The 27,813-nt window shown below is 42.0% G+C and overlaps 2 pseudogenes across 2 annotated transcripts in view; one reads left to right on the top strand and one right to left on the bottom strand.

Moving 5' to 3' along the window:
• The window catches only part of LOC307055630 (centrosomal protein of 78 kDa-like), a 324,466-nt pseudogene that overhangs the window by 124,422 nt on the left and 172,231 nt on the right, over positions 1 to 27,813 (top strand). The gene's annotated exons all lie outside the window — the stretch shown is intronic.
• Positions 16,658 to 20,576, bottom strand: LOC307056606 (3-hydroxyisobutyrate dehydrogenase, mitochondrial-like; annotated as a pseudogene). Its single transcript has 2 exons — positions 20,565 to 20,576; positions 16,658 to 17,679 (listed from the first exon to the last, which is right to left on the bottom strand). The product of its transcript is annotated as a 3-hydroxyisobutyrate dehydrogenase, mitochondrial-like (transcript).

Genomic DNA, 27,813 nt, shown 5'->3' with positions numbered 1-27,813 from the left:
GTAAAACCGATAGCTAGTGGGAAGCAGCCGCATAGCACAGGGAGATCAGCTCAGTGCTTTGTGTCCACCTAGAGGGGTGGGAAAGGGAGGGTGGGAGGGAGACGCAAGATGGAGGGGATATGGGGATACAGGTATACATACAACTGATTCACTTTGTTATACAGCAGAAAGTAACACAACGCTGTAAAGCAATTCTACTCCAATAAAGATGTTAAAAAAAATACTTTAGGGACTTCCCTGGTGGTCCAGTGGTTAAGAATCCGCCTTCCTACAGGGGGCGCAGGTTTGATTCCCTGGTCGGGGAACTGAGATCCCACGTGATGTGGTGTGCAGCACAGCCGAAACAAAAAGAAAATTAAAAATACTTTACTGCTAAAAAATGCTAACCATCATCTGAGCCTTCGGCGAGTAGTAACCTTTTTGCTGATGGAGGGTTTGAAATAGTGTGAGAATTACTAAAATATGACACAAAGACAAGAAGTGAGCAACTACTGTTGGAAATACAGTGCCAACAGACTTGCTCAACAAAGAGTTGCCGCAAACCTTCAATTTGTGAAAAACACAAGATCCGGGAAGCACAATAATTATAATAGAATATAATGTAATAGAATATAATACAACATAATATAGCCTGTATATTCAAAGATAAGGAAATCAATATCTAGAAGAGATACATGCACCTCTATAGTCATTACAGCATTATTCACCAGAGCCAAGATAGGAAAAAAAATGCAAATTTTCATCCACAGAGAAATGGATAAAGAAAATGGGGTATATACATAGGATATTATTCAGACTTTCCTATTAGAAGGAAATCCTACCAGTTGTGACAACGGGGATATAAACAGAACACATTATGATAGGTGAAATAAGTCAGTCACAGAAGGACAAAACTGTGTGTTTCCACTTATATGAGGTGAGGTATCTAAAAGAGTCACCCACAAATTGTCAGGGGTGGGGGAGGAGAGAATGGGGAGTTGTTCAACGGGTATAAAGTTAGTTACACAGGATGAATACGTTCTAGAGAACTGCTGTATGACTAAGCATCTCTAGTTAACGAGGCACACTATTGTTTTCGTTTGAATTAAAAAAGTTTAATTCAAGTGTAACTGACCTACAACACTATGTTAGTTCCAGGTGCATAATATCAATATTTCTGTACATTAGAAAATGATCACCAAGATTAACTCTAGTTACGGTCTAGTTACCATCCGTCACCGTACAAAGTTATAATGCTATTGACTGTATTGCCCATGCTGTATAGTTCATTCCCATGACTCATTTATTTTCTAACTGCTTATCTGTTCCTCTTAATCTCCCTCACCTATTTCACTCACCCACCTACCCTCTTCTGGCAACCACCTGTTTGTTCTCTGTATCTATGAGTCTGTTTCTGTTTAGTGACATTAGTTCATTTGTTTTGTTTTTTAGAGTCCACATACAAATGAGATCATACGGTATTTGTCTTTCTCTGTCTGACATATTGCACTTAGCATAATACACTCTAGCTCCATCCACGTTGCCACAAAATGGCAAGATTTCATTTTTTTTTAATTTTTAAAAATTTATTTATTTTACTTTTGGCTGCATTGGGTTTTTGTTGCTGCATGCAGCCTCTTTTCTAGTTGCGGCGAGCGGGGATTTCTCTTCCTTGCGGTGCATGGGCTTCTAATTGCGGTGGCTTAGCTTGTTGCAGAGCATGGGCTCTAGGTGAGCGGGCTTCAGTAGCTGTGGTACACGGGTTCAGTAGTTGTGGCTCACAGGCTCTAGAGCATGGCTCAATAGTTGTGGCACACGGGCTTAGCTGCTCCGTGGCATGTGGGATCTTCCCGGACCAGGGCTTGAACCCATTTCCCCTGCGCTGGCAGGCGGATTCTTAACCACTGCATCCACAGGGAAGCCCCTCATTCTTCTTCTTCTTTTCTTTTTTTCTGGCTAATAGTCCATTGTGTGTGTGTGTACAGTTATATATATATACATATACATATATATATACGTATACATATAAATATATATGTATGTATCACACATTTTCTTTATCCATTCATCTATGGATGGACACTTAGGTTGCTGCTATACACTGGCTATTATAAATAATGCTCAATGAACAGAGGGGTGCATGTGTCTTTTTGAACTAGCGTTTTTGTTTTCTTCCGAAAAAATACACAGAAGTGGAATTTCTGGATCTTATAATAGTTCTACTTTAAAAGTTTTGAGGAATGAGGTGCACTACTTTTGAAACGAAGTTTACCTGGTGATGTTAGGTGAATCCATCCAAGATCTCTGTGAAGACCTCCAGAACTGTTAAAACATAAGGGTAGGGACTTCCCTGGTGGTCCAGGGTTAAAGAATCTGCCTTACAGTGCAGGGTACCTGGGTTCAATCCCTGGTCAGGACACTGAGACCCCACGTGCCACAGTGTAACTAAGGAATGGTGTGGAGGAGGTTAAGGAAAAGACCATGCCAAGCTCAGAGGCCGTTTCAGATGGCAACAAACTCCTGACATTGACTGCAAATCAAAGTTCTTTATGTGGAACAATCGAAGAGGCAGGATGGGTCCTGTTAGCAAGGTCCCCTGAGATGCCAGGTCACCTGACCCCCAGCTCCAGATGCAGAGATGTCCGGGACCCAGGCTTTCCTGGCCTGGGAAGGCTGAAGGTGCCCAGCTGCTGACAGGACACACGAGGTGGGGGGATGAGGGGCGCCGGGGGAAAGAGCTGGTTGCCGCCCAAGGCAGACGAGCGTCTGTGCAGAACTGCCTCGGCTCAGCCTCGAGAAGCCTGTCTCAGAAATCGACAGCAAGTCTTCCAGAAGCTCTGCACATACTCCATTCAGGTGTCACTGGTCACATCTGTGGCTGCCCGGATGAAGACTGGGGGCCCACTCGTTCACACACTGAAAGTTACTACCAAATGCAAGAGAGTGAGGGATCAGACCATGAACTACTCTAATTTTAATGCCTAAGTAGAATCACGCGCACCTTATTCTACTTTCCGGTTTTGCATTTGTAATTTCACAAAATGTGTGATTTGTGGGGCTTTTCTAATTGCTTGTCATTTTGCCTGATGCGAAAAAAACAGCACAATAAGAAAACATTATAGTTTTCACTGGTAATGGGCATAAAAATATACGCACTGTTCCTGCTTGAAAAGAGCATTAATGTGAACGTTCCAGATGATTTTCTATTTGGTGATGGGTTAAGCGGCTTGACCACATTCACTTTTATGTAAAGGGAAGATGAGAAAATTGCACTCTTCTCGCACTTTAAACCTTAAGAAAATGGATTTCGGGAAACCTGGATAACAAATTAAGAAAGCAATCAGAACTGCAAATATTTAGGGGTTTTAGGTTAGTTTCAAAACACAAGGGAACAACCCATGATGTACGTGTCTTAAAAGACCCCTTGGTACAGTAAGATTCCATAGACAGCCTTGTAATCACAGAACTCAGAACTGGTTACACATTTCCCACAAGCCACTTTCTCAGTGTTAGGTTAACAGTGTCGGCTCACTCCCCTGCTTGGGGGCAGAGAGGACCAGTCTCCTTTCCTTTCTGAGATTCCTTTCATGAGTGGCTAGAAAGCTTAAGCACTGGAATTTCATTAAAGAAAAGGAGCATTCCTCAGAGGATTGTAAATGACACAACCCCAAGAGGACTTTAACAGCTGCGTCCCTGTGTCAGAGACCTCCCACGCATGGCTGGGGCCCAAATGACACAGAACAGTGGAGGCCCAAGGGCCGCAGTCCTAGGATGCCGCTCCCCAACCAAAAGAGTCCTCTTGCTCCTCAGGGAAAAACAAAGGTGTTCTCAGACACACACAACTTCTGGAGCCAGGAAGTGAGGACCCCACCTGCCTGGCCTATCCCAGGAGAGTGGCTGATGCAGTGCCCAGAACCAGAAAGGGGAACTGAGACCCAACAGAAAGGGAACCACGAGACCGATGCATTCCTCCTCCCGCAAAGAAGCTGCACCCCAGTACTGACCAAGGAGGGTGCTCTTCAACTAGGAATCTTATCCACACAAATGGGCTGATTTTGAGAAGCTTTTGAAATGCATGGTATTCAACCTCTCAGAGTAAAAAAAAGTAATGAATTATATAGCAATGCTGGAAAATACAGGAAAATGACAATAAACCTTGGAAAACAATGTTTACTAACAGGACCCCAACTGGAAAAATTTAGAAACATTTAAGACGACTCTGAAAGCCAATAAGACAAGGAAAACAAAACAGAACAAAACAAAACAAAACAAGACAGTATTGGGGCAGGAAGACGGGCAGTGGACATGAACAGGCCCTTCATAGAAAAACAGAAAGACACCAGTCTGAAAAGACCACAGAATGAAGGACTCCAACTATGTGACATTCTCGAAAGGGCAAAAAAACACAGACAGTAACAAGACCAGCAGCTGTCAGGGGCTTGGGGGCACTGGTAGGGAAGGTGGCCCCCAGGGATGTTTCGGGCAGTGAAATGGTTCTGGGTGGCACTGCAGTGGTGGCTGCAGGTCATCACACCTGTCCAAACCTGAACAGTAGGACACAGAGAGTGAGCCTTAATATAAACTACAGACTCCAGGGGAGAATTAGGTGTCAATGCCTATCCATCACTGAGATGACGCGCCACACAGGCCAGAGATGTTACCAAGGGAGGGAACCCAGAGGGACGGGTATAGGAAAGTGCTGTCTGCTCGATTCTGATTCTCCTATAACCCTAAAACTGCTCTAAAGACTGTCTACCAATTAAAAAGAAGAAACAGCTTCTAAGCACGTGAAAATACTCTCAACCTCATTCATGATTCAGAAAAACCCCAAGGGAACGTCCATACTGCTTACCGGGGCCTAGGATGAGCGGGAACACGCCGCGGCCTCGCCCCTTCCTGTCGGGCATCGCGCTGGAGCCCGGAGTCCCCCTGACTTGACCCACCGCACCCCACCCCGCGTTTCATGCCGTCCACAGTCTCTACACATGACATCTTTTGATCAGATGACTCACTGTCCCAATTACAAGGTTTCAGTTTCTCCACAGGAAGAAACCAAAACCAGCACGGAGGGGAGGCTCTTCAGTCAACCTCAGAGTCTGCCTGCCTTCACGTCCCGCTCTTCCTGACGGGAGGCCCACATCCTAAGGAGGGAGGTCCTTACCAGCACCTCAGGAGCCTCATCCAGTCCACCTCACGCTGCTCTGAGAGCCTCGCCAACCTCTGCAGCTACCCAAGTCCTGGGCACTTCAGGGCCGTCCCCCTTCCCCGAGTCACTGAGCCACGTGCTCTGACAATGCATTTAAAACCAGGCTCTCGGACTTCCCTGGTGGCACACTGGTTAAGAATCCGCCTGCCAATGGTGGGCACACGGGTTGGAACCCTGGTCGGGAAGATCCCACGTGCTGCGGAGCAAATAAGCTCGTGCGCCACAACTACTGAGCCTGCGCTCTAGAGCCTGCGCACCACAACTACTGAGCCCTGGACCCACAACTACTGAAGCCCGCATGCCTAGAAGCCGTGCTCCGCAATAAGAGAAGCCACCGCAATGAGAAGCCCGCGCACCGCCACGAAGAGTAGCGCCCGCTCGCCGCAACTAGAGAACAAAGCCCGCGCGCAGCAACAGAGACCCAACGCAGCCAAAACTGAATCAGTTAAATAGTAAACAAATAAAAAATTTAAATGAATAAATAAATAAATAAATAAAAGCAGGCTCTGCTTTGTCAGCACTCTGGATTTCCCTACATATCGACGGGCAGGATTCCCGTCCTCTCCTGTAATTACGTCTGTGAAGTGCCTTTCCTGAGGATAACAGAAGCTCCTGGAAGCAGGGAATTGCTTCTTAAGATCACATGCAGAAACTGAAGACATTTGATGTTTATGTCAAAGATAAAAGACAGAACACTAGATCGTGTGAAGGGTCCTCGAGGCCAAGAGCCAGGCAAGCAGGACACTTCCTCTGGGGACCCTTCCATCAGCAGAGCAGAAAATGTCCGTGGCCAGAACTGGCACTCAATTCGTTTGGAGCTGAGAAGCACCCATGTAATCACATAGGCTCCCCAAAGAGTAATTACTCCCACATTTAAGAAAGGAGATGGCTTTTCAGGCAGAGAAGGCAAGTACAGTCTTCCCAGCTGGCTGGACTGTGTGTGCTGATGGTCACGATGGAGCTGGGCTCCAGAGCTCTGCTCTCCCCTCAAACCCCCAACCTCACCCTCACCCTCAGCTGAGGAGCTGCTTCCCTGAGAACAGAGAAGCCATCGGAGGGCTTCCCCACCTGCAACCCTGCTCAGCCATCCCCTCCCCACTCCAGGACCACGGGCAGCAGCTCTCCCCTCCCCCACACGCATCTACTGGATCATTCCCACTGTTATTTCTCCCATCACAACACAACACAACACAACACAACATCCTCCCCGGACCTCAGCTCCTACCCCAGCTACTGTCCAGTTTCTATTTTCCCCGTCACAGCAAAATGTCTTGAAAAAGTTGGGACCAGAACAAACCCAGTTCTCCCACTCCTCTCTCCTAAGCCTCTCCCATCAGGATTTTATCCCACAGATCCATCCAAATGCATCATCAGCAAGGTACGACCTCCGCCCAGTGCTGGGCTCGATGGTTAATGGCTCCACAGAATGGCAACCTCGTTTGTCCAGTCACCCACTTGCTTCCCACTTGCAGACAAAATGCTGTGATTAATATTTTAGGAGAAATACTCAGCGTGGAATACAATTGAGCTGCTGGACGAAAGAGGTAGCGGCACAGAAAAAAAGTTTCTGTAACTACAGAAATGAACAGATAAGCTGTTTTAATGGTAGCAAGTATGGGATGAAGGAGAACGAATAAAAACCATTTAGAATACGACATTAACAAGCCTCACACTACAACGTGGTAACAGAGGATGGAGAAGGACTTTGAATGAACTCATTTTTCTGGGTAGGTGACAGGCTAGATGATGCAACGATGAGCCGCCAGGGACAACAGGACAAGGCAAGGGGCAGGGGAGCTGTAAATAATCATTTCTGGATCTACTGGATCTAGTAATCCGAGGTGCCCTTTGGACAAACTCCATAGAGATGCTGGCAAGTGGCTGGACAGAGGCATCTATCTGGTCCAGGTGGGAGAACTGACAGAGTTGGAGGTGAAAAGCACCAGAGGGTGAGATCAGACGGGTTGAAGAGTCATGAACCAAGGGTGAAAAGACAACACACAAAGAGGGCGGAAGAAAGAATCAGTCAGGAAGACAGCAAGGAGAGATCTGTCACAGAAACCAACAGAGCAGACTCTGCAGATGGCAAGGCGACAGTGGTCTGAGGTGATGACTGGCAAATCTCCACTGCTTTGTATGCTGGATGCCAGGTCACCTCAACCGGATCAGGTTCCGTGGAGGGGCAGAACCAAGACCACAGGCTGCACGATACAATTCAGCTGGGAAACAAGAATCTTTGCCAGAGACCTCACTGCATGGTGTGTAACGTGACCCTCTGAGATTGTAAGAGACAAAGAGCGAAATTTACTGGAAGGGTGACAAGGCTGTTCTTCCAGATGATCCTCATTGCATCCCTCGACTGAGCACTGAAAACAATGTACCTATGTGACAACGGTGTTCTACTGAACAGACAAGTTATATGCACTGAGTGCTCCCTGGACAGCACGCTCTCGGCTTACAGGAAGCACAAGGAAGGCACCAATGTCAACACGTTAGGGGCTGTCTCTCATGAAGGCTGCGGCCTACAGCGGGATCCTCAAGGAAACCTTTTAACGCCCGAGAACAAAAGTGATTTGGCAGGACAATGTAAGTCAAGCAAGGGATGGTGTTTTGCCACAAATGTCAAGAACACGAGGCTTGTACTGTGGCTCTAAGAGGATCCTGGGATCTACACGTAGAACTTGCCAGAAACACTTGGTACTGACCTGCTCCTCTACGCTTTGTCTAACCACATCTTTTACCTACTCCTACTTTCCCATTTTAACTTTTGAACTATTCGCCTCCCAAGGTGTTATCACAAAAGAACAGCAGCAGGTAAATACGTAAACAGCAAAACTCACCAGAGGCTGATTCATTCTCCGCTGCTCTTGGAACAACGTGCAGGACTGTGACAGTGGAGGCGGACCTGGAGAAGGAAAACACAGGCAGTGAAGCTACGACTGAAGCGGCTCGGGGTGCACGAGCACCCGCCCCGCGCTCCACAAGAGACACCTGTGGGAGACCCATCCTTTCACCTTCAGAAGGGCCTGTGAGAATAAGGAGGGAGCAACCACCCTCAGGTCTGTGACTCCCACGTGACTGTGGTACCTGAGGGGATACTCTATTTTTCCGTAGCGAGTGTACATTGAATCCTATTAAAATAAACCTCCGTCATTAAATATGAAATTTAAAAACGCTTATAGTTTACCTCTTCTCAGTCTGTTAACAACTTAGATCAGAAAATCCACAGGATACCCAGAATAAAGGGACACACTCAGGTGCGTTTCAGTCTTGCAATGATTTGTACAAACTTTACAAACTTAAGTGCGACGCTCAAAAACATCTTTTATTAAAACTGACTTTAAGTGGACAGAACACCTGCCCTAGGAGTTTGGAGTCCTGTGAGCGACCCCACGTGCACACCCGGTGAGGCTCTAGGACAAGTCATCTCCCTTCTCAGGCCCAATCGCTTCCTTCCTCAACCAGGGCAGCAGGACAGAAGCCTTGCAGACTCATCCTGCACCAATTACACTGTGCGATTCCACAGGGCACAACCCAGGGGGGCAGCGGACGCTTATATTAGACAACCAAGGTGCTGACGCGCCTTGAGACACACGTGCGAGATGCCCAGATGGCGACAGGAGGGGGAGGACGAGGAGGAGGATCGGGGTTGGACGGAGGGGAGGACGCGGCATGTCCCGGCCGAGCCTGTGGACCCTGCTCCCCCAGGACACCCGGAGCTCACAAGTCCCAGGGGAGCCCCATCAGGAGCAGCAGGCCCTGTCCTCCAGCCCAGCCCCTCCACCTCCGGGAAGCAGTCAAACCCTCCCGGTGGCTCTACTGCGGGCCCTGGGGCGGGCAAAGCCAAGCCCCGCTCTCCAAGCCGCGGTCTCCCAAGCCCTGCTCTCCAAGGGCCGCAGGCTCCACAACCGCCTGCAGGCCTGCAGACGCAACACCTACCCCGTGGGGACTCGCTCACCAGCCCCGGGCTCCCGAGGCTCCGGTCCGGGGGCTGCTCCTCGGGCGCGCTCCTCTCTCGGGGTCTCTATTTTTAAAATATTTATAAGTAACCCATTTTGTAGAAAACACCTATCTTTCATCGTAAGAATTATGACACTTTATACTTTCATTCCAGCCTAACTTTTATACTCTATTTGCTACCATTTGGCAACTTATACCCTACGCTCTAGTCAAAAAGAATCTCATTTACAGTCACTTAAATATATTGTGTTGGTTCTCAAGTCCAGGATGTTCCTTCTGCCTGGTATGCCCCTGACCTTCTCTCCACGTGGAACATTCCTACTGACGTTCAAAACCTAATTCCAAGACCCCCTCATTGTTGGCATTCTCTTTAATATCCCCTAGAAGGGTTACTGACTCCAAGTTCTGTTTTACAAATTTATATTTTTATGATCTATTTATTTAATAGCCTATCCCTATTCGATTGTAATGAGTTGTTCATGCATCTCTCACGCTCTCTTTTGAGTTCCTCTGGCCTTTATTTTTTCTTTTATCTCTTACCCATAAGCACAGTGCTTGCCCCATAGTACGTGCTCAACGTGTTGGCTGAGTGAAAAAAGACACCTTTTAGCTCTAATCATTTGTGAAATTTCATTTAAAATGACATCAGATTACCCTTTGTTTCCTAACTTAATTTCTAGTACTATAGAATGTACACTCAGAACATCGTCAGTGGCCTACAGAAACAGTGTTCTCACTGGACTTCATGCATATAGTCAACCCCCTTATAACTTTCTCTGGCATACAACTGCCAGACATGTTATTAAGAAAAAAAAAAAAAAAAAGATGTACCAACCCCTCACCTACTAGAAAACTTCCAGAAGCTCTCCATTCCTTATGGTATCTTTTCTACTTGATTTTTCAAATACCTCTGTCTTACTTCATCTATTCAGAACTGCCTTTTCCACCTTTGGCTTTCATTTTCAATTTCATTCATATCATTATCTGCACTTACCCATAGAACCTAAGCATATTTCAGTTTCTTATGCAAGTTTCCTCACTAGAGGTCAAAGGGGCAAGGACTATTGGGATAAAATATTAAATAAATAGACGATAGGACTTTGTTCTATTGGTCTGGGAAAATTACTACCTGAAACAAAATAATTCTGGAAACTGAAGGGATCAGACCAGTCAGCTTTGTTTACTTCAGACTCAAATCAATGTCTTGTCTTTACCTGAGCTCTGGTTACATTTAGAAAAAAGTACTGTAAATACAGTGAATGAGCAAGGCCACTATCTGAGACGTGTCTGGGTCCTTAGTATAGTAACTGGGGGAATGGTAAGCGTTGGTCAATGTTTGCTGATTGATGACTCAATAGATCTGGTTAAGCCTCACCATCAGAATTCCAGATTTTTTAACAAGCTTCTCAGTCTTTTCAACCCAGAGAAAAAACTAAAGAAAACTAGATGACAAGAATTTCAAATTGTAAAATATCCTGGCTGTCAAATTTAAATAGGGATATCCTGTGCAATGGAGAGGCTGGCTGGTGCCAATTTCACATTTTGTTCTCTAGTGTCCGGACGAAGCCTGCTCTGCCAGTGAGCTGACAGGTCGAGAGCACTCCAGCTTCCACAGACACCTGAGAACTTTCTATTTTTCATGGTCTTCCTGCCTTACCTAAGGGAAGGACTATATTCACAATGAAAAGAGTTATGATTAATCACCAATAGAGAGATTCTTCCACTTTCTGGATGACCACGTTGAAAGTCTGGTATAGTCAACACTCCCTCTAACATAGATCGTGTATTGAAATGAGAAAACTATCACCTAATATGGCCAGAGAGATGAAGGGACTTGGCCCAGCTGAGCCCAGGAGACACCTCTAATTCAAAACCTCAACCATTAACATAGTGATTGTGATCAAGGAGACTTACAGCACATAAGAGATTCAAAAAGCATATTAATCCACCTCCGGCAACACTGCCAGTTTAAAAGAATGATTAACCTTCTCTCCCACTTGATTCAACCTGGCTATGTATTATACCACTCTAAATGCTAGCAGACTCTATGCTTATGGCTTCCATTAGGTAGCACTTAGTATACACGAAAACTTTCTTCAAGAAGTAATTACTTTTGGGGCTTCCCTGGTGGCGCAGTGGTTGAGAGTCCGCCTGCGGATGCAGGGGACACGGGTTCGTGCCCCGGTCTGGGAAGATCCCACATGCCGCGGAGCGGCTGGGCCCGTGAGCCATGGCTGCTGAGCCTGTGCGTCCAGAGCCTGTGCTCCGCAACGGGAGAGGCCACAACAGTGAGAGGCCCACATACCGCAAAAAAAAAAAAAAAAAGTAATTACTTTTGAAACCATAAACGTTTCAGTTGGGAAAAGAGAAAAAGAAAGGAGGTGCAAGTAAAGGGAACTAGGAAAAAATAAGAAAGTACCCTCAAATACAAACATGTTCATTCAAAAAATAATTTAAAGGGGATTTAAACGATACTAGGTGAGCATTTATTCTGTTTCTGCTTTAAGTAAAGCATTCTGTTCTATTTGTTAGGTGTTGTACTTGTTTAGTATCTAATGTCTGTTAAAAACCTCTCGAAAGAGATGTATTCATTCTGGTATCCTAAGCACCTATCTGGATGAACAGCACAAGCAATGGGAAGTCATGGGGCATAATGGACCTTGCAAAGCCTCTGGAATCCATCTCTTACTTATGGTCTTTGAGACTCAGGCTCCTCCTCTATGTAGTGTTCATAAAACTTAGTGGAGATAGAACACTAGGGACACAGAACGTCAAAGCAGGTATTTACTACGACTTTTCAAATACCTTCCTTTAGGAAAACAAATATATTTTATTTGCAATGAGGCTTTCTTGTGAATTTTATTCTTCTAAAGAAAAATATTTTTAGTGAACAATTGATTCGTTTGCCTCCCTGTGCTACTTTATTGACAATACTCAGGTAGGGGTGGTTTTCTCTCAAGCAGTTACCTCCATGTGATTTGTATTTCAGACCTTCCTAAAAGCATGTTTTCCTGTTCTTTCTTTCCACCCCATCCCAGCTCGACTTAAAATATTGTGATCCTCTATTAAAATGCACAGAACCCTATAAGGAGAAGCAAAATGTTTGTCACTGCCAGCTCTGGTATGCATATATCAGAGAATAAATTATAACTGATGAAGACAGAAATGGGACCCATATCTGTCTGACTTCAGAAACCACAAGTGTAGGGCTTCCCTGGTGGCGCAGTGCTTGAGAGTCCGCCTGCCGATGCAGGGGACACGGGTTCGTGCCCCGGTCCGGGAAGATCCCACATGCCGTGGAGCGGCAAGGCACGTGAGCCATGGCCGCTGAGCCTGCGCGTCCGGAGCCTGTGCTCCGCAACGGGAGAGGCCACAACAGTGAGAGGCCCGCATACAGCAAAAAAAAAAAAAAAAGAAACCAGAAGTGTAGCTACTACAAGCTGATGAATTGGAACTCAGATCAAGGCCTAGAGTGGAGAGGAGTCTTCTGATCAGAAGGGAAAAGTAAACAAAGGGCAGCGTTTAATTATTTAATAATAAGTAAGAGAATGACTATGGTGTTTTTACAGAACAGGATATAATATTGAAATAAAACCCCCCAAAGTGACACAGAAACATAATGCAATCCTCTTAAGCTACAACCCTTCCTAAACCAAACCATACCATTCTCTTCACACAGCCTGGAAACTCAAAAGAAAGGGGATACTGATCTGCATCACACTGGCATTAGAAGCAGATCTAGTTTTAATGAACTTTTACTTCATGGACTGAAGTTTCCCCCCAAAAAGGGTAAGCTTTTTTCTCAAGAAACATCACTGTGTAATAATCAAGGAGCCAGGGATGGTGGTATTAATTGTTCTAAGTACAGGGATTTGTTTTGCAGAAAGAAGTACCAATCAGAAAGAGAACTGACCCATAATTACTTAACAAAACTGCTTCAGAAGTAGATTTCTAAATCTACTTTTAGATTAACTGATAGTTAGAAAAATCTGACTAAGTTTATTCATTTAGAGGAAATCTGTGCAAGCCTGTGAAACCAAGACGTATTGTATCAAAAGAGATAAGGTCACTAGACACTTATGTAAGAGCTACTTCTTCCTCAATGGCCACCATATAGTCATTTCTGACTATTACATTACCAAGAAGTAACAATGCACCTTTAGGAAACTAGTATGAAAGAAAAACATAATTAAATTTTTTGCAGGTGACTCTTTGATCTCATAGTTGTGTGTTAATTTTCCAAAGTTCGGACTGGATCCCGCCTTTACAAAATGCTCCTTGAAACATCGCATTGAAAATCTTCTCTTTTACTCCTTATTGTAAACACTGTATATGTTTTTAAGAAGACCAATAAAAAATATGGACTATGGGGCTTCCCTGGTGGCGCAGTGGTTGAGAGTCCACCTGCCGATGCAGGGGACACGGGTTCGTGCCCCAGTCCAGGAAGATCCCACATGCCACGGAGCGGCTGGGCCCGTGAGCCAGGGCCGCTGAGCCTGTGCGTGCGGAGCCTGTGCTCTGCAACAGGAAGTGCCACAGCAGTGACAGGCACGCGTACCGCGAAAAAAAAAAAAATATATATATATATATATGTGTGTGTGTGTGTGTATATATATATATATACATATATATATATATGGACTATGAAATTATTTTTCCAGTAGTGAAATTATGGAGAGTATGACTTGCATTTCTACTGTATTCCCGCAAAAAGAGGAAGTCCTTTTCCACAAAGATTGTAATCAATGTTAACTCTGGGAGAAAAGTATTTGTAGTTGTCTCATGCTTTGTGGTGAGAGACTCTCACTTTTCCCGTCTCTATTGTGGGAAACAGGGCACACTTTGGGCTGAGAATTCATGCTGTGGTCGGAAAAGAAAGAAACGAAAAATACCCTCATTAACACCGCTCTTTAACAAGTTCAGCAAATGGGCCTCAGGCATTCTAAACAGCAGCAATTAAAAAATAACTTTAGATTTCATACATTTCTTCCAGTAGGATGAAAAGCTGAGGTATGTTAACTTTAATTTTATGGTTTGGGTGAATACAGAGTTCGATTACTCCCTGTCAAAGCAGAAATCAGCCTTTTACAGGGAATAAGTGCTAATTAAGCAAAACAGAGTAAGCATGTTATATGAAGTATATTTGTTTCTTTCCTGTGCACTGTGGCTGCACAAGCTCTAACCACAGTTTCCGGAGGGACCATCAGTGCTCCCTAAGAATGCCAATGCAGTGTTCCGTCCAGTTAGTGGGGGGCAGAGACCAGTCAGAATGCTGATGCTTTCCACAAAGGACATGGGGCTAGGGAGGCAAATGCAATCAGGGAGTATTACCTCTGTCTTGTGTGCCTGCTACAAAACAGTGTCCTCTCAAGACTACTCTATCCCTTCTTTGCTTTATACGTGTATGTGTAAGTTCGTGTATGTAAGCTTTACAAGTCTCTCATAAGAGAAAACTAAAAATGCCCAGGAAAAAGACAAAACTGCTTCAACAGAGAAAGGTCTCTCTGTTCCAGTTGAAGAGGATATAGAGTTAATAACAGGAAATATCCATCCCCTGAAACTGTAGGAAACATGGATGCTTCCACAATTTACTCAAGGTCTCACTGACCAGGCTGTAATTTTAATTATTATTTCTTATGATTATGGTAGATAAAAAGTCTCAGTAGTATGCTAAAACTCTTTAACACTTGTTGACCTTTTTTCTTGATAGCTTTCCTCCTGCCAGGCTCCAGCCAACAGTAGCAGTAACAGATATCCAGATCTTAAGAGGATAGAAGTATAATGGTGCACTGAATATGGAAAGGAAGAACCAGTAATGGTTCCTATACATTCATAACGCGAATCAGCATCAAACTAAGGAAAAAAGCTTCCCCAGGAAGTTGACAGCAAATAGTTTCGCCTCTTAATGCATTGAGGAAACAACTTTGAAGTTATCCGTAGCCACCACTTCTGAAGCGACCAGTAGCTTTGCAACTATTAGTTTACTTGTATTAGATTAATTTATATTAGAGTTTATTTAATGTAATTGCTCACAAATTTTAAACCATTTTGTAGAGTAGTGTTCTGTATCTGTTTAAATGAAATGCTTTCCTAAGCTCAAGATCAGTGTTTTTATGTTGTGTAAATTATGAAATTACTGTGGAATATCTGGTAAACTTGATAGGAAACCCCAGATGTCAGCACTTTGCTGGGCAAGATTTAAAGTGGCCCACACCATTAGCCCTCATCAGGAGCAGTAGCAGTGGGCTAAGTCATAAGGGCACGCCCATCCATTACATTCACCCAGGATACCGTGAGTGAGAATCAAAGGGCAGTGAGACAGAGACCTCTGTTCTCAGATTCCACTGCCAAGAAATGGCCTAAGTCAGCTCTTGTTGTTGAAGAAAATAACCCTTTAGGAATCAGACTGAATCCTATTTTCAGTTTTAGAGGAGGAAGGATACTATTTAAACATTGATGAAATGTGTCTCTCTTTTTTTATCAGCATAGAAATTTATTTGAATTCAAAAGAATATGGTTATATTTAGCATAGTGTAATAATTATCTAAAGCACGTATCATCGCTGGCTCTGAAACAGTTCTAAAGATGTCATTCTTTTGAAGTAAAAAATATGCAGTAAAAATGTACAAGGAAGCAAAAATATGAAAAAAACAGTTTGCTGAGTATGGGAAGTTGTTACAAGAGGGGCACACCAAGATAATTGTAAGAGTCCAAATTACATAACATGCAGCAAGGAGTTCTCTTGCTTTAACAACTCCTAGAAAATAAACCAGTAATCTCAATGCAAGAATATCACCACTGGGATAACAGGAAAAATTTTCTGAGGCACACAGGTAGTAATTCACTATACTTCCCCTTTCTCTAATACCTTTTCTCACACCAATTTCTTTTCTTTCCTCGAGGATAGATTTTATCCTGTTGAAAACAATTTTAGTTTTATTTGTAAAGTGGAGTAAATAATATCCTGAGTGAAGTAGGCAGCGTTTTAGCTGAAGATGCTCAGGAATCAAACTTTTGAAAAAGGCCAATCAGCTAGCTAGCTAGCAGTTACCATCAGTGGCTTGCAGAAAAAAAAATTACAGATGATATGTTTGTTAAATAGATAAAAAGAATAAGCAGTTTAAAATGGGTGAAAAATCCCAGGATCTATTGTGACCTAGACCAGAGGTCCCTAACCTTTTTGGAACCAGGGACCGGTTTCCTGGAAGCAAATTTTTCCAGGGAGAGGAGGCGGGGTGTGTGGGGTTCAGGCAGTAATGTGAGCCATAGGGAGCGGCAGATGAAGCTTATAGCTGGCTTGCTTGCGACTCACCTCCTGCTGTGCAGACCACTTCCTAAGAGGCTGTGGACTGGTACCCGTCCGAGGCCAAGGGGTTGGGGACCCCTGACCTAGACACTCAAAAGCAGACAGTTGACCTTTGATTAAGCCCATTTTCCTGTGGAGTGAGCCATAAGGGGCTCCAAGACACAGTTTGGTTTCAATGTTTCAGTGTTCACAGCCAGAGGGCAAACTCAGAATGTCTCCTCCTCTTGCAAAAACTGGACCACGAATGAGAAGTAGCCCTTCACGCACAACATCCCTGCAGATCTGATGGGCTTGACTGCCCAGAAGGATTGGGCTCTTCGTGCTGGTAGCAGAGCCTCATGCTAATCCCAGATCCTTAGCCATGAGTGTTGCTCCAAATCCGCCCTGATAGTAATTAGCCAGGTGAACTCCATCCATCACCCCAGGTACAGGATTGTAAGTGTCACTTGACCAACATCGTCCTAAGCTCGTATTTAGGATTTTAGCCAAGAGTATTGGGTCAAGCCCTAACCTGAGTCCCAGATTCATAGCTTCAGCAGTTCCAATCCTACTAATAGCTAACAGCAAGTGTTTGCAGATCTTCGAAGCCTGGCCAGTCCCAACAGCTCCACGATGCACCACATGGGAGCCCATGCACCACAGCAGCTCAACCCCTCCCATCCTAAATGTGAGGTTGCCAGACCGAGCCGTTCCCACACCACCAGAAACAGGGGCATCCGAGAAAACTGCTCCCATTTTCTCAACTTCTTTGGCCAATTCTCTCAAAACCATAGGATCAACAGTACTAGAATCTATTAATAGTCTTTCTTCACTTTTTTTTGATTCCATTTGCTCCAGTATAAGCTTCTAGCGCATTGATGCACTGTAATAATTCTGTCACCTTTTTCGGCTACATCCGCTGCAGAAGACACTACCGGGTTCACTTGCATCTAGCAGCTCTTTGCATGCATCAGGGAACACATCAGCAATAGTGAGTGGCTAGCCATGTTTCAAGAGCTCTTTTGCCATTGGATTCCCCACGTTGCCTACTCCAATGAATCCAACTGGAGTCTTGGAAGCTACTGACCTAGAACACAGCACTGCAAGGCTGGCCACCGACGGCTGCTGTGGACGACTCCCTGTACCAGAGGCAGGAGGTGGCTCCACGGAGACGGAAGGAGGCTGACACGTTGCCCGCGCCCCTCCTTCCCACGGTGACCTCCTCGACTCCCGGCTCACCCACTGGCTGCTATAGGGTGCGTGGTGCGGAGGGCCGGCTCGGCTGTGGCGATTCTTAATACCTCTTTGGTACTAGGTTACACATACAATTTCACCTAGTGAGCAATTTAACAGAAGGAATTTTTTTCTACGGCATTTTTGTGGCACAGCAGATAGAAGCGAGGTCACTATTTCTTTGAAAAACTGAACTAAAAATTTATAGAAAGTCATGATTCATTCTACAAATATGCTGAGTCAAAGAAATGTGGAAATTGATGCGATGGAGGAAGAGCGCTAGACTTCCCTGATGCTCAACTGGGACCTTTCTTCTGGTGTCCGAACATGGTTGTGTAACTCCTTTAATCCCAGTGGATTTTCCAAAAATTCCAGAATCTTCAGATTTTGGTAGCCCCTGTTTACTGCCTTTGCCCCTCCATGCCAGGCCCCCAACCCACCCCGCACACATTTATTTTTTGCCAGTTGTCCTCCGGGGGGCTTTTCTTTATATAGTTATTGCAGCAGTTTGTTAGACTACTGACCCCCAGTGAAAATGCCCCTCCCCCCGTTTTCTCACCCTGTGTAGTTTTGTTCCACCTTGACCTGGGTTTGGTCACATGACTTGCTTTGGCCCAATGGCATATCAAGAGCTGAAGCTTGGAGAGTACTCGTGCTTTAGGGCTTGTCCTCATGGAAACCTGACATGTTAGGAAGCCTGGCTAACCTAGTGGAGAATAGGCCCAGGCCACAGCCAGCATCAATGGCCAGACATGTGAAAGCAACCAGCCCCAGTCCAGCAACCAGATGATGGCAGCCTCAGTAGTCACCTCAGGTGAAAGCAAGATAGATCCACCCAGGGGATCCCAGCCCATTCTGCTGATTCACAAATTGTGAGGAGATAAAGTGCCTGCTGTTTTAAACCACCAAGCTTAGGAGTAGTTCATCACACAGGAAGAGATATAACTATCTTCACCGTTAGATTATCTTCCCATTTTATACCATGTTTCCCCTCAAACCACTGCTCCTTTATCCAAGATTCTAGAAAAGAAATAACAACTGATGAGGCTGACAGAGCCTTAACATTTTTTAAAAGCCTTATAAACTTTTAAAATAACTATGTTAATAAAATCAATATTTATTTGATCACAAAATTATTTTCTTCAGTTGCCTTAAGAAGTAATGCAGAATTGTACTAAGTTTATAAATCTGGAGGCTCTAAAAATGTGTTATTCCTTGGATTCAAGTCCTAGTGTACTTTATGTGGGCATTCATGTTTGCAAAATGATTCCAGGAAATTTGCGATTTCATTTTACAACTTTGGCCTAAGGAGTCTTATGATATTTTACCTGAGAAAAATAATACATTAATTCCACTTTCAGCTATTAAACCCATGGCTTCCTGTATTTTCTAAATTCCCTATCAGTAAAGAAGACTACGTATAGCGTACAAGACTGTCATGATTAAGAGGAAGGTAGTACAGAAAGAACCTGTCAAATTAGGCATTGCCCAGTCATGTCAGTATACTAACGTGGGGAGCCACAGGCAGCTTGAAGCCTGGAAAAAAGACAGATACAATGTAATGATTATCCTAAGGATCCGGATAATGATTCCTATGATTTTCTTTTAAATATTAATGGCAGAGGATTCTGGGGAAATGATGGTGGCTACAGAGAAGATTTTTATCCCTGAATATGCCACCCCTCCCCTAAATACACAAGCCCCCACCCCCACAAAGAAGAAAGAAAAGCATCTAGAATAGCAAGATCAAAAACCCACAGACAACATCTACAACAAGGTTTCCACATGAACTGCAACATACAGCCAGGTAGGAACAAATCAACAACAGGAAAAAGACCTACATATGTGTATCCCAAGGTGTGTGGGAGGAAGACGAGGGAAGGACTCTCTCTCTCTTTCAGGAGAGCCAAAGGTTACTATGGTTCAAGAACTCACTGAGATTGAAAAACTCACTGAGAACAGCGACAGAAACCGGGAGTGAATGTTGCAGGCTCCACTTTGCAGCTGAGTGCAAGAACTTTGAAATGTTCTGAGGATGCCAAGTGTTCTGGGGTCTGTGAAACCTTGACACCTATCAAACCAAAGCACCATTCCAGAACAAATCCCCATACTCAACAAGGACAAGAAAGAGGAGCCCTGGGTAAATGGGCAGAGGAGGGCCGAGGAGGAAGATTTTAGAAATTTTAAGGTCATTTTTAAAAATTATGTTGTGAAGATAATAGAAGATAGTGAGCCCTGGAGTTCTGAAGCTAGAAATTATATTCTGATCTATGATTCCCTCCTAAAGTGGAAACTTATTTCATTTAAAAATGAGTGACAGAAGAGTATTCCACTCACATCCTGTAGAAAATCAGTGAGAAAAAGAAAGAAAAAAGAAGGGTGAAAAGAAAGTTCCAGCAAATCCTGAAAACGTGACAGAAAGACACGTCCACAGAACAAATGAAATTTATTGCCTGATATTGTGGAAAAAGTAGAAGAAATTTTAAAAGGAATAGAAACTGGCTTTAAGAAAAACATAAAAGAAATTAGAAAAAATCAGAAATGAAGTGATTGGAGAATAGCAAGATTTGAAAAGGTGAAAAAATTCAGTAAGTAATTTGTTTAAAAAAAATCATGTCTCGAGAGAAGGTTAAACTAGAAGGAACACAAGTTTGAATAAACACAGTGGATAATGCCTCCTTGGAGAAATAGCTGATTTCAAATCCAGCATAAGAAACGAACTAGATGTTCCTGTTACACCTTGTCGTACAAGAGAGCTGGGAAGACTTCAAAGACTACTGTGGTTGTGTGGAAAGGACTCAGGAGCCAACTTGAACAGGATCCGTGAACCTAAGAGGGGACAATCTCTGCATCGATATTTATAACAACCTCACTGAAAACAACAACAAAGAAAGAAAATACCTCATTAGTCATCTTCGGAAGCTACTTTGCAGTCAACCTTTCTCTCTCCTGTTTTTTCTTTTTTTGTAAAACTGGTAAATAAAATAAAAGAAACATTTATTCTTCCTTTCCTAATTAAACTGTAACTCAGGGCAACCAAGTAGTTGATGAAATAATCTTCTAGCTACTAAATGAATAATAATCTAATTAGTAGAATATCACCATTTGGTACCCTTAATAAATTAATGGATCTAGACATTGATCATTAATGGCTGCAACGTCACAGTAAGACAGACACTTTATAGTTCCTTTTGGAATTCATCAATATTATCTATGAAGTAAACTTGACAAAAAACCACACCTGAATTATGTCAGTGCTCTAGATCTATCTACCAACTGACAGTAAATACATGGGCCAAAGGAGCATGATAAATATAGAAGCATAAAGGGGATGCAATCAGCATAATCCAGACAGTTGGGAACCCTACTGGATGAATGCTTTGAATTCAATGACAAATACTTGCAAGAAAAATGAGCAAATTGAGTTCTTTTAAACCTATACTTTAAAAGAAATTGTGTTCGGATCAGCAATCAAATAAATAATGGTTATTAAAATAAAAATACATTTATAGGACAACCAAGGAAACATGAACTGACTGGCTATTTGTTGATATTAAGGAATTATTATTATTTGCGGATGTGTGATAATGACATAGTTGAGCTTAAAAAGGGCAGTTCTTGCATTTTAGAAATATGTATACTGACGTTTTCACTGAGAAAAAGAAATCTGGGATTTGCTTTAAAATTGCTGGGGATTATGGTGGTAGTAGTAAGAGAGGGTATAGAGAAAATATATTGGCCTGAAATTGACATTTGATGAGAACAATTGATGAAAGTTTCTACTTCTTTCTTTTTACTTCTGTAGATGTTTGAAATTTTCCATACTAAAACATGTTTTATAAATGTAGATGGCTTGCAATTTGCTCTTCTGAGCTCTCAGAAGGCAAAAAGCCATTCTTAAATTAGGAGCTTTCTTCTCTAGCCAAGAATTCTAATGATAATTGTGTCCCAACTGGCCAGTGCACTCAGATTGCTCTGAGATCTGTTGGTGGAAAAAAAATCAGCACAAACAATAAAGAGGCTCTTTAGTCTTAGAAGAAAACAACAAAGAGTAAAGGCTGCTGCTAGGTCTAGGGCAATAGTGTAGCATCAGTATAAGGCAAAATATTAGTTTCTTCCAAAATCCACTTGTTACTACTGTGTATACTTTTGCAGCAAAATATCTTTTCTACATTGTCAGCATTAAAGTAAATTTACTATTTAGGTGGCATTTAAATTGTCATATGCTCAAAGCCTAGAAAGAATCCCCTAGGCTGAAATGACATTAAATCTTATTTTGGCCGTTGTAGTGTATTCTCCAGTCCTACTTGCTTTGTCTATAACTGTCCTAAAAAGGTGTGAGGAGATCTGCCAATATTAATGCCAGGATTCAAAATGAGTTCTTTGCAGCTTGCTTCCTTCAGGATCTTCTGCCCTCAGACCCATGTATTTACTTAATGCCTCAGATTATTGTATATGTCACATCTTTCCAACTAGAAGACAAGCTCCTTTAAGGGCAGTGACTAGTCTCATCAACATCGAATTTACTCCAACACTAGTGCTTTCAAAATGTGTGTTGCTTAGTATATGTCTGACCGTAAGAAGTTATAGAAACAATTCTACTCTAACTAAATAATAATGATACTACTACTACTATTTCTACTACTACTGCTAATAAAATGTATGAAATAGAGTATACATGGGAAAATAAAGATAACACTGGAAATCCCAGACTATAAAATGAATGATCCCAAAGCCACTGGCCAATCCATTGACTGTAAACAGTTACTTGTGAATTGGTCAACATTTAAATGCATAATTGAGAGAAGGGTTAAAACAAATTTTATTACCAAAAAACACAATTTTTATACCTACAATTTTTGAGCTCAACTAACCTGTAGTTTTCACAGAAATAGATGAGATTCAAAGTATTCATTCAGGTTCCTAAATGATCCATTCCCTATCTTTCCTTATGAAACAATCAGTTATAACTCTAATAATTTCTCAAGGATTCACCAATCTCTACTTCCTTTATTTTCCAAGGTTTGGTATCATTACAAAATCAAGTCCTTTGGCGGAATTTAATAGTTTCAAAATCCCTCATCAGTATTATTCACTGGGATAAAATAACATGAAAATTTAACAAACACTGACTATGTGCTGAGAAATGATCCTTCAGTGATTCACTCAAGGTGGAGACTAGCATTCAGGCTGCACCTGAGGTAGAATTTGAATTCCAAAGTGGACCTTTAAACCACAGCTCATCTTCTCTTTTTAAAACCATTAGAAATAAGCCTGTTGCCTGACCTTTGAGATTCTGCAAAGAGACCATATTTACATCTTTTGTCTCTTTTAACTTCCCTAGTCCCCTTCTCTACTTTCAGAATAGTGATTCCCAGATAAGTACAATGAGTTCAAACAGTGTGGTTAAAGGGGTAATTAGTCTGCTCTGCAGCCAAGTTACTCACAGAATAAATAAGTTGGCTTTCACAGTTGTTAGTTTCTTCCTGGGCTTTGTTTAGAGGGGTCTCAGCTCAAGCAAGCAGCCTGTCAGCAGCCTGAAATAACTCTGTGGAAATCTAATGGCATATATGTAAAATATGTCTATGAAACCTTTTATTCAATCTTAGGTGCATAATTTTACTACTTCTTTAGGCCTGGAAAAGGATATTCAGCTACAAAAGGACAGAAAAGAAAATGTGTATAATACCTCATGCCTGCCTCACACCCTAAAACCTTATTTTACCCCTGTTTCATCAGAAAATGATGTATGCTGTAAGAACATTTTTTTAATTATTTGATCAAATATTTAAGTGCACTAAGTCTCTGTATTTATTAAAGCAAATATAGTTACCTTTCTGTCCCTTTCTAAAAGAAAGCAAAAGATACAGTTCTTTTTTCTTAAGACTCAGGGTTTATGGATATTAATTATTACACTATATTGACGCCCAGACATGTTTATAGGAGGCTTTTGAGACATACAGAGCTATTTATTCCCATACCAAATGGCACTTCTTTTTCCTCTGCCTTCTGCTTGTATTTTTTCTGTTGCGATTATATCCTACTGAGGCTGCTACATGTCTTTGTTTGATTTGAGGTTCTGAAGCTAAGACTGTATAGTCTCCTTTTTACAGAATAATAATGGGTTTTATGACTGTTTGCCTTCAGAAGCCTCCTTTTCCACTCATTCTCATTTCATATCTATGGTGAGGTGTCTAAAACAGATGAGTTAGTTCTGAACTGGTGATATATAAATCAATTATTATTTGATTCATATTCAAAGCAGCTCCTCCTAAAATAGTGGCCTTCCTGCCTGTGGGATGTAGTCTAACCTACTGCCTGGATCTACACCCACCAACATCCATATTTTGTCTATTGTTACCTTGGACACTTGTAGGAACTGAGTGAGTTTCTGTTTCTATAGTGTCCATTGACAGACAAATGAATAAAGAAAATATGGCACATATGTAGAATGGAATGTTATTCAGCCTTAAAAAATAAGGGAATCTTGCCATTTGCAACAACTTGGATGAACCTTGAGGGCATTATGCTAAGTGAAATACGTCAGAGAGAGAAAGACAAACACTGCATAATCTCACTTTTACGTGTAATCTAAAAACGCTGTTCTCACAGAAACCGAGTAGAATGGTGGCCGTCAAGGGCTGGGGAGTGGAGGAAATGGGGAGTTGTTGGTCAAAGGGTATAACCTTCCAGTTATAAGATGAATAAATCCTGGGAGTCTGATGTACAGCATGGTGACTATAGTTAACAACACTATTGCATACTCAAAAGTTTCTGAGATAGTAGATCTTACATGTTCTCATCACACACACACACACAAAGGTAATTAATTGTGTAAGGTCATGGATGTGTTAACTAACCTTATTGTGGTAATCATTTTGCAATATATACATGTATCAAATTATGATGCTGTACACCTTAAACTTATACAGTGTTATATGTCAATTACATCTCAATAAAACTGGAAAGAAGAAAAAGATTCACATGGAGAAGGGTAAGGCTGGTAGAAAAAAGCCACCGCCTTGAGCAGTACCGAGGTGGGCGGAAAGCCATGGGGCTCTATTAGCACTGCTGGGGAGGCTCTGCTCCCACGTGTGGGGAGGGGGTAGGACAGCACAGCTGTGATCCTTATTGCAGACCCTAGGCAGCCTCAGGCAACTTTTCAAAGTTAGATGCTGAAAACCAATAAATGTAATTATAAGGAAGAATTACAGAAATGTCTTTATTCTACTTCTGGTCCTCTTGGCAACTTTTTCCATCTAAAAGCTGCGCCCTGCAGTTCTCAAAGCGGGAACATTAACATGGACCAGAAGTTTCCAAACTTTTCATCATCAACCCCTACACCAAAAGAAAAGTTGAAATTTTATGACCCCTAGTATATGAAGTATCTTGTGTGTTTTTAATATTTATCAAGAGAACATTTAACGGTTACCTACTATGTGCCAAGAGAAAATAAAAATAAGACACAGACTTTAAATGCAGACTTTGCTCCGGTATTATTCTTCCTTTTAACTTCAGTATAAGAACTATTGAGCTATTTCCTGTCCCAGTAAGGGGATAAGCAGACGATTACAGAATCCTGTGATCTCTTCCCAAGTTTGCAACTATAGGGTTGGTCCTAGAATTGCTCAATAACTTTGTATTTTGATTTAAGGGGAAACTAAAAGAACTTCCTGTCCCAAAGTAACTCTGCTTTGCGGAGACTGGAGGTGCCGTGCAACTGACTCAAGATACTGTTTATTTGTTTAAACAGTTAAATAAGTAGTTTCTATTTAACAAGTGAGCACAAATTTTCACAACAGTACCTACCCCATGACATAACTCAGACAAAAACTCTGAGGGAAAGGAAAACTATATGGGCAAAAAGTCCAGGTTCCATCCACTGTACGTGGGATATTGATAGGTTTGTAAAACTTACAGAGGTACCTGGGGGTACCCAGGAACCCTGGGTATTTAGTATACAGATCAGCAAAGGATGGTGGAAAATAAGACGACACCAGGTCAGGGGAGAAATTAAGCAGGTGAAGCTGGTCTTTTATATTCTTTTCCCTTCTGATACACCACTGCTCGTTCATGTCCAGAATATGTTCTGTATCCTCAGTAGACCTACACACACACACACACACACACACACACACACAGACACGTGTGTAGCACACAAACATGCACACATGCATGCATGTACACATACATGCATGTACACATACATGGAGTCCCCAGTCTTCTCAGTTAAAATTCAGCTTGTAGTAACTAAAGAAAATTTATAATGTCCTAGATTTTATAGATTTTAAAAATACTTGCACTTTAAGAGAAAACTTTTAATGTCTGAAAATCCCTTATGACGAAGGAAGTTATTTCTGATATTGGAGGTTGACAGTTTCACAGAGATAACTTCAGGAGCACAGAGACATGCCTGACCCTCTCCCCACGCACCATCTGGGGAGAATTCACCAACACAGAGGCTCAATCCCTCTGCTAAGTCAAAATCAAGTATACCAACATCATTATTTCACAGAGAATACCCTACCTCATGTTAGGCATTCATATGTATTTTATTTGTTGAAGAGAGGAAGAAGATATAAAGGAGGGAATCATCCGAAATTACAGAGTACACCATTTAAGTCAATATAGATATTTAAATTTAAGGTAAAATTCAATGATAATTTGAAATTATATGTGGAGTTTTATTTACTAAAGAATATTTTGCAAAGTTCAACTCCTATTTTAACTTATATTTTCAGAGAAGGTATTTGGTCCAAATGAAGAATACCTTCAATCATTGTTCTTTTATTGCAAGCAAAAAAGGATTTATACTTCTTTTCATGAAATATGGTTGTTTGACAACAGAAGGATAAATATTTTATATTTTTAGAAACAACAGTCAGGCTACTGATATTCTTAATTAGTTTTAATAAATCTGAATGCTTCTTATCATCTACTCTTTAGCTTGTACCTGAGGAGTTGAATACCTCCGGGAAGATATGTGCTCCAGACCCGTAAATATGCAGTTCACAGAGCCCACCACCAGAGGGCAATAAAGAAGTCAAATCTTGAAACCATGGAGTGAAAATAGTGGGAGTTTAAATAAAAGCAACATTTCACAGTATGCTTTTCTGACCAACGTTATATCTAATAACTTAATGGATTGTATGTACATGGATTCTGAAAAGTCAGCAGCACACGTCACTGGTCAATTTCTATGATAAGGAGAACGTAATTGGAGTGTAGAAAAACAGTATACTTACATCTTAAAATTCCACCCCTACAGAATCTACTACTCACTACTGAAAAATGGTAAGAAGAATAGCTTTCTGTGTCTCAGTCACCAGTTAACATTTTCAAGAGTAGAATTTATCTTCCTATGATGCTCAAATACACAGGAAAAATGCATATCTAGGACAATGGATAAACTCTATATGACATATGAAAATAATTCTTCAAATGGAAAAAGTAAAAGATCTACAAGGAACAGTTTTATATGCATTAGTGTGGATATATACATAAAGAGGCTCTAAGAAACATAAAAATCACTTCCAGGAAGTAATTTTAGGTAGAAGAGAATTAACATGGATGAGGAAGAAAAGAGAGTTGGTTTTAAGATAGTTTCATTTACTTGTTTTTTTGTGTTTATTTATTTGTTTTATTTATTTGGTCTTTGGAATATAAGGAAACAGTGGCTTTCACATCCGTATCCCAGTGGAACAAAGGGACTGAGGTCTATACTGGAGCCCAGCCATTGTTTGACTATCTTGTAATAATACTGGTGAAATACAGCCAAATCATTTGAACTACAAGCATCCTCTCTGACAATAATCTTAAGACATCAACATTATAAATTAAAGAAAGGAAAGAGAGAATACTGTTTTCTTTAGAGAGAAAATACAGATTCTGGATCAAATCAATAATGTCAGCAAACCTCATGGCTGTAAAATATTCTGCTGCCTATCATTTAGATCATGCCTCTAGAAGAGGGAAACTGGGTGATAATTTCCCCAGATTTTATATTTAATTCAAATATTTTAGATAAGAGGCATCTCTAGTAAAACACTGTATCATTGATTTTTTCCAAAATGATAGCTCACAGGAGTTCCTCTTTCCTTCTCAAATACATATGGGGAAATGGAGGTGGGTGGGTTAGAGGAACTATCTA

Source organism: Hyperoodon ampullatus, assembly GCF_949752795.1.
Source record: "Hyperoodon ampullatus genome assembly, chromosome: 7".
In the NCBI taxonomy this organism is placed as follows: Eukaryota; Metazoa; Chordata; class Mammalia; order Artiodactyla; family Ziphiidae; genus Hyperoodon; species Hyperoodon ampullatus.
The sequence above is the reverse complement of the archived record's forward strand: the minus strand, read 5'-3'. Positions and strand labels throughout refer to the sequence as shown.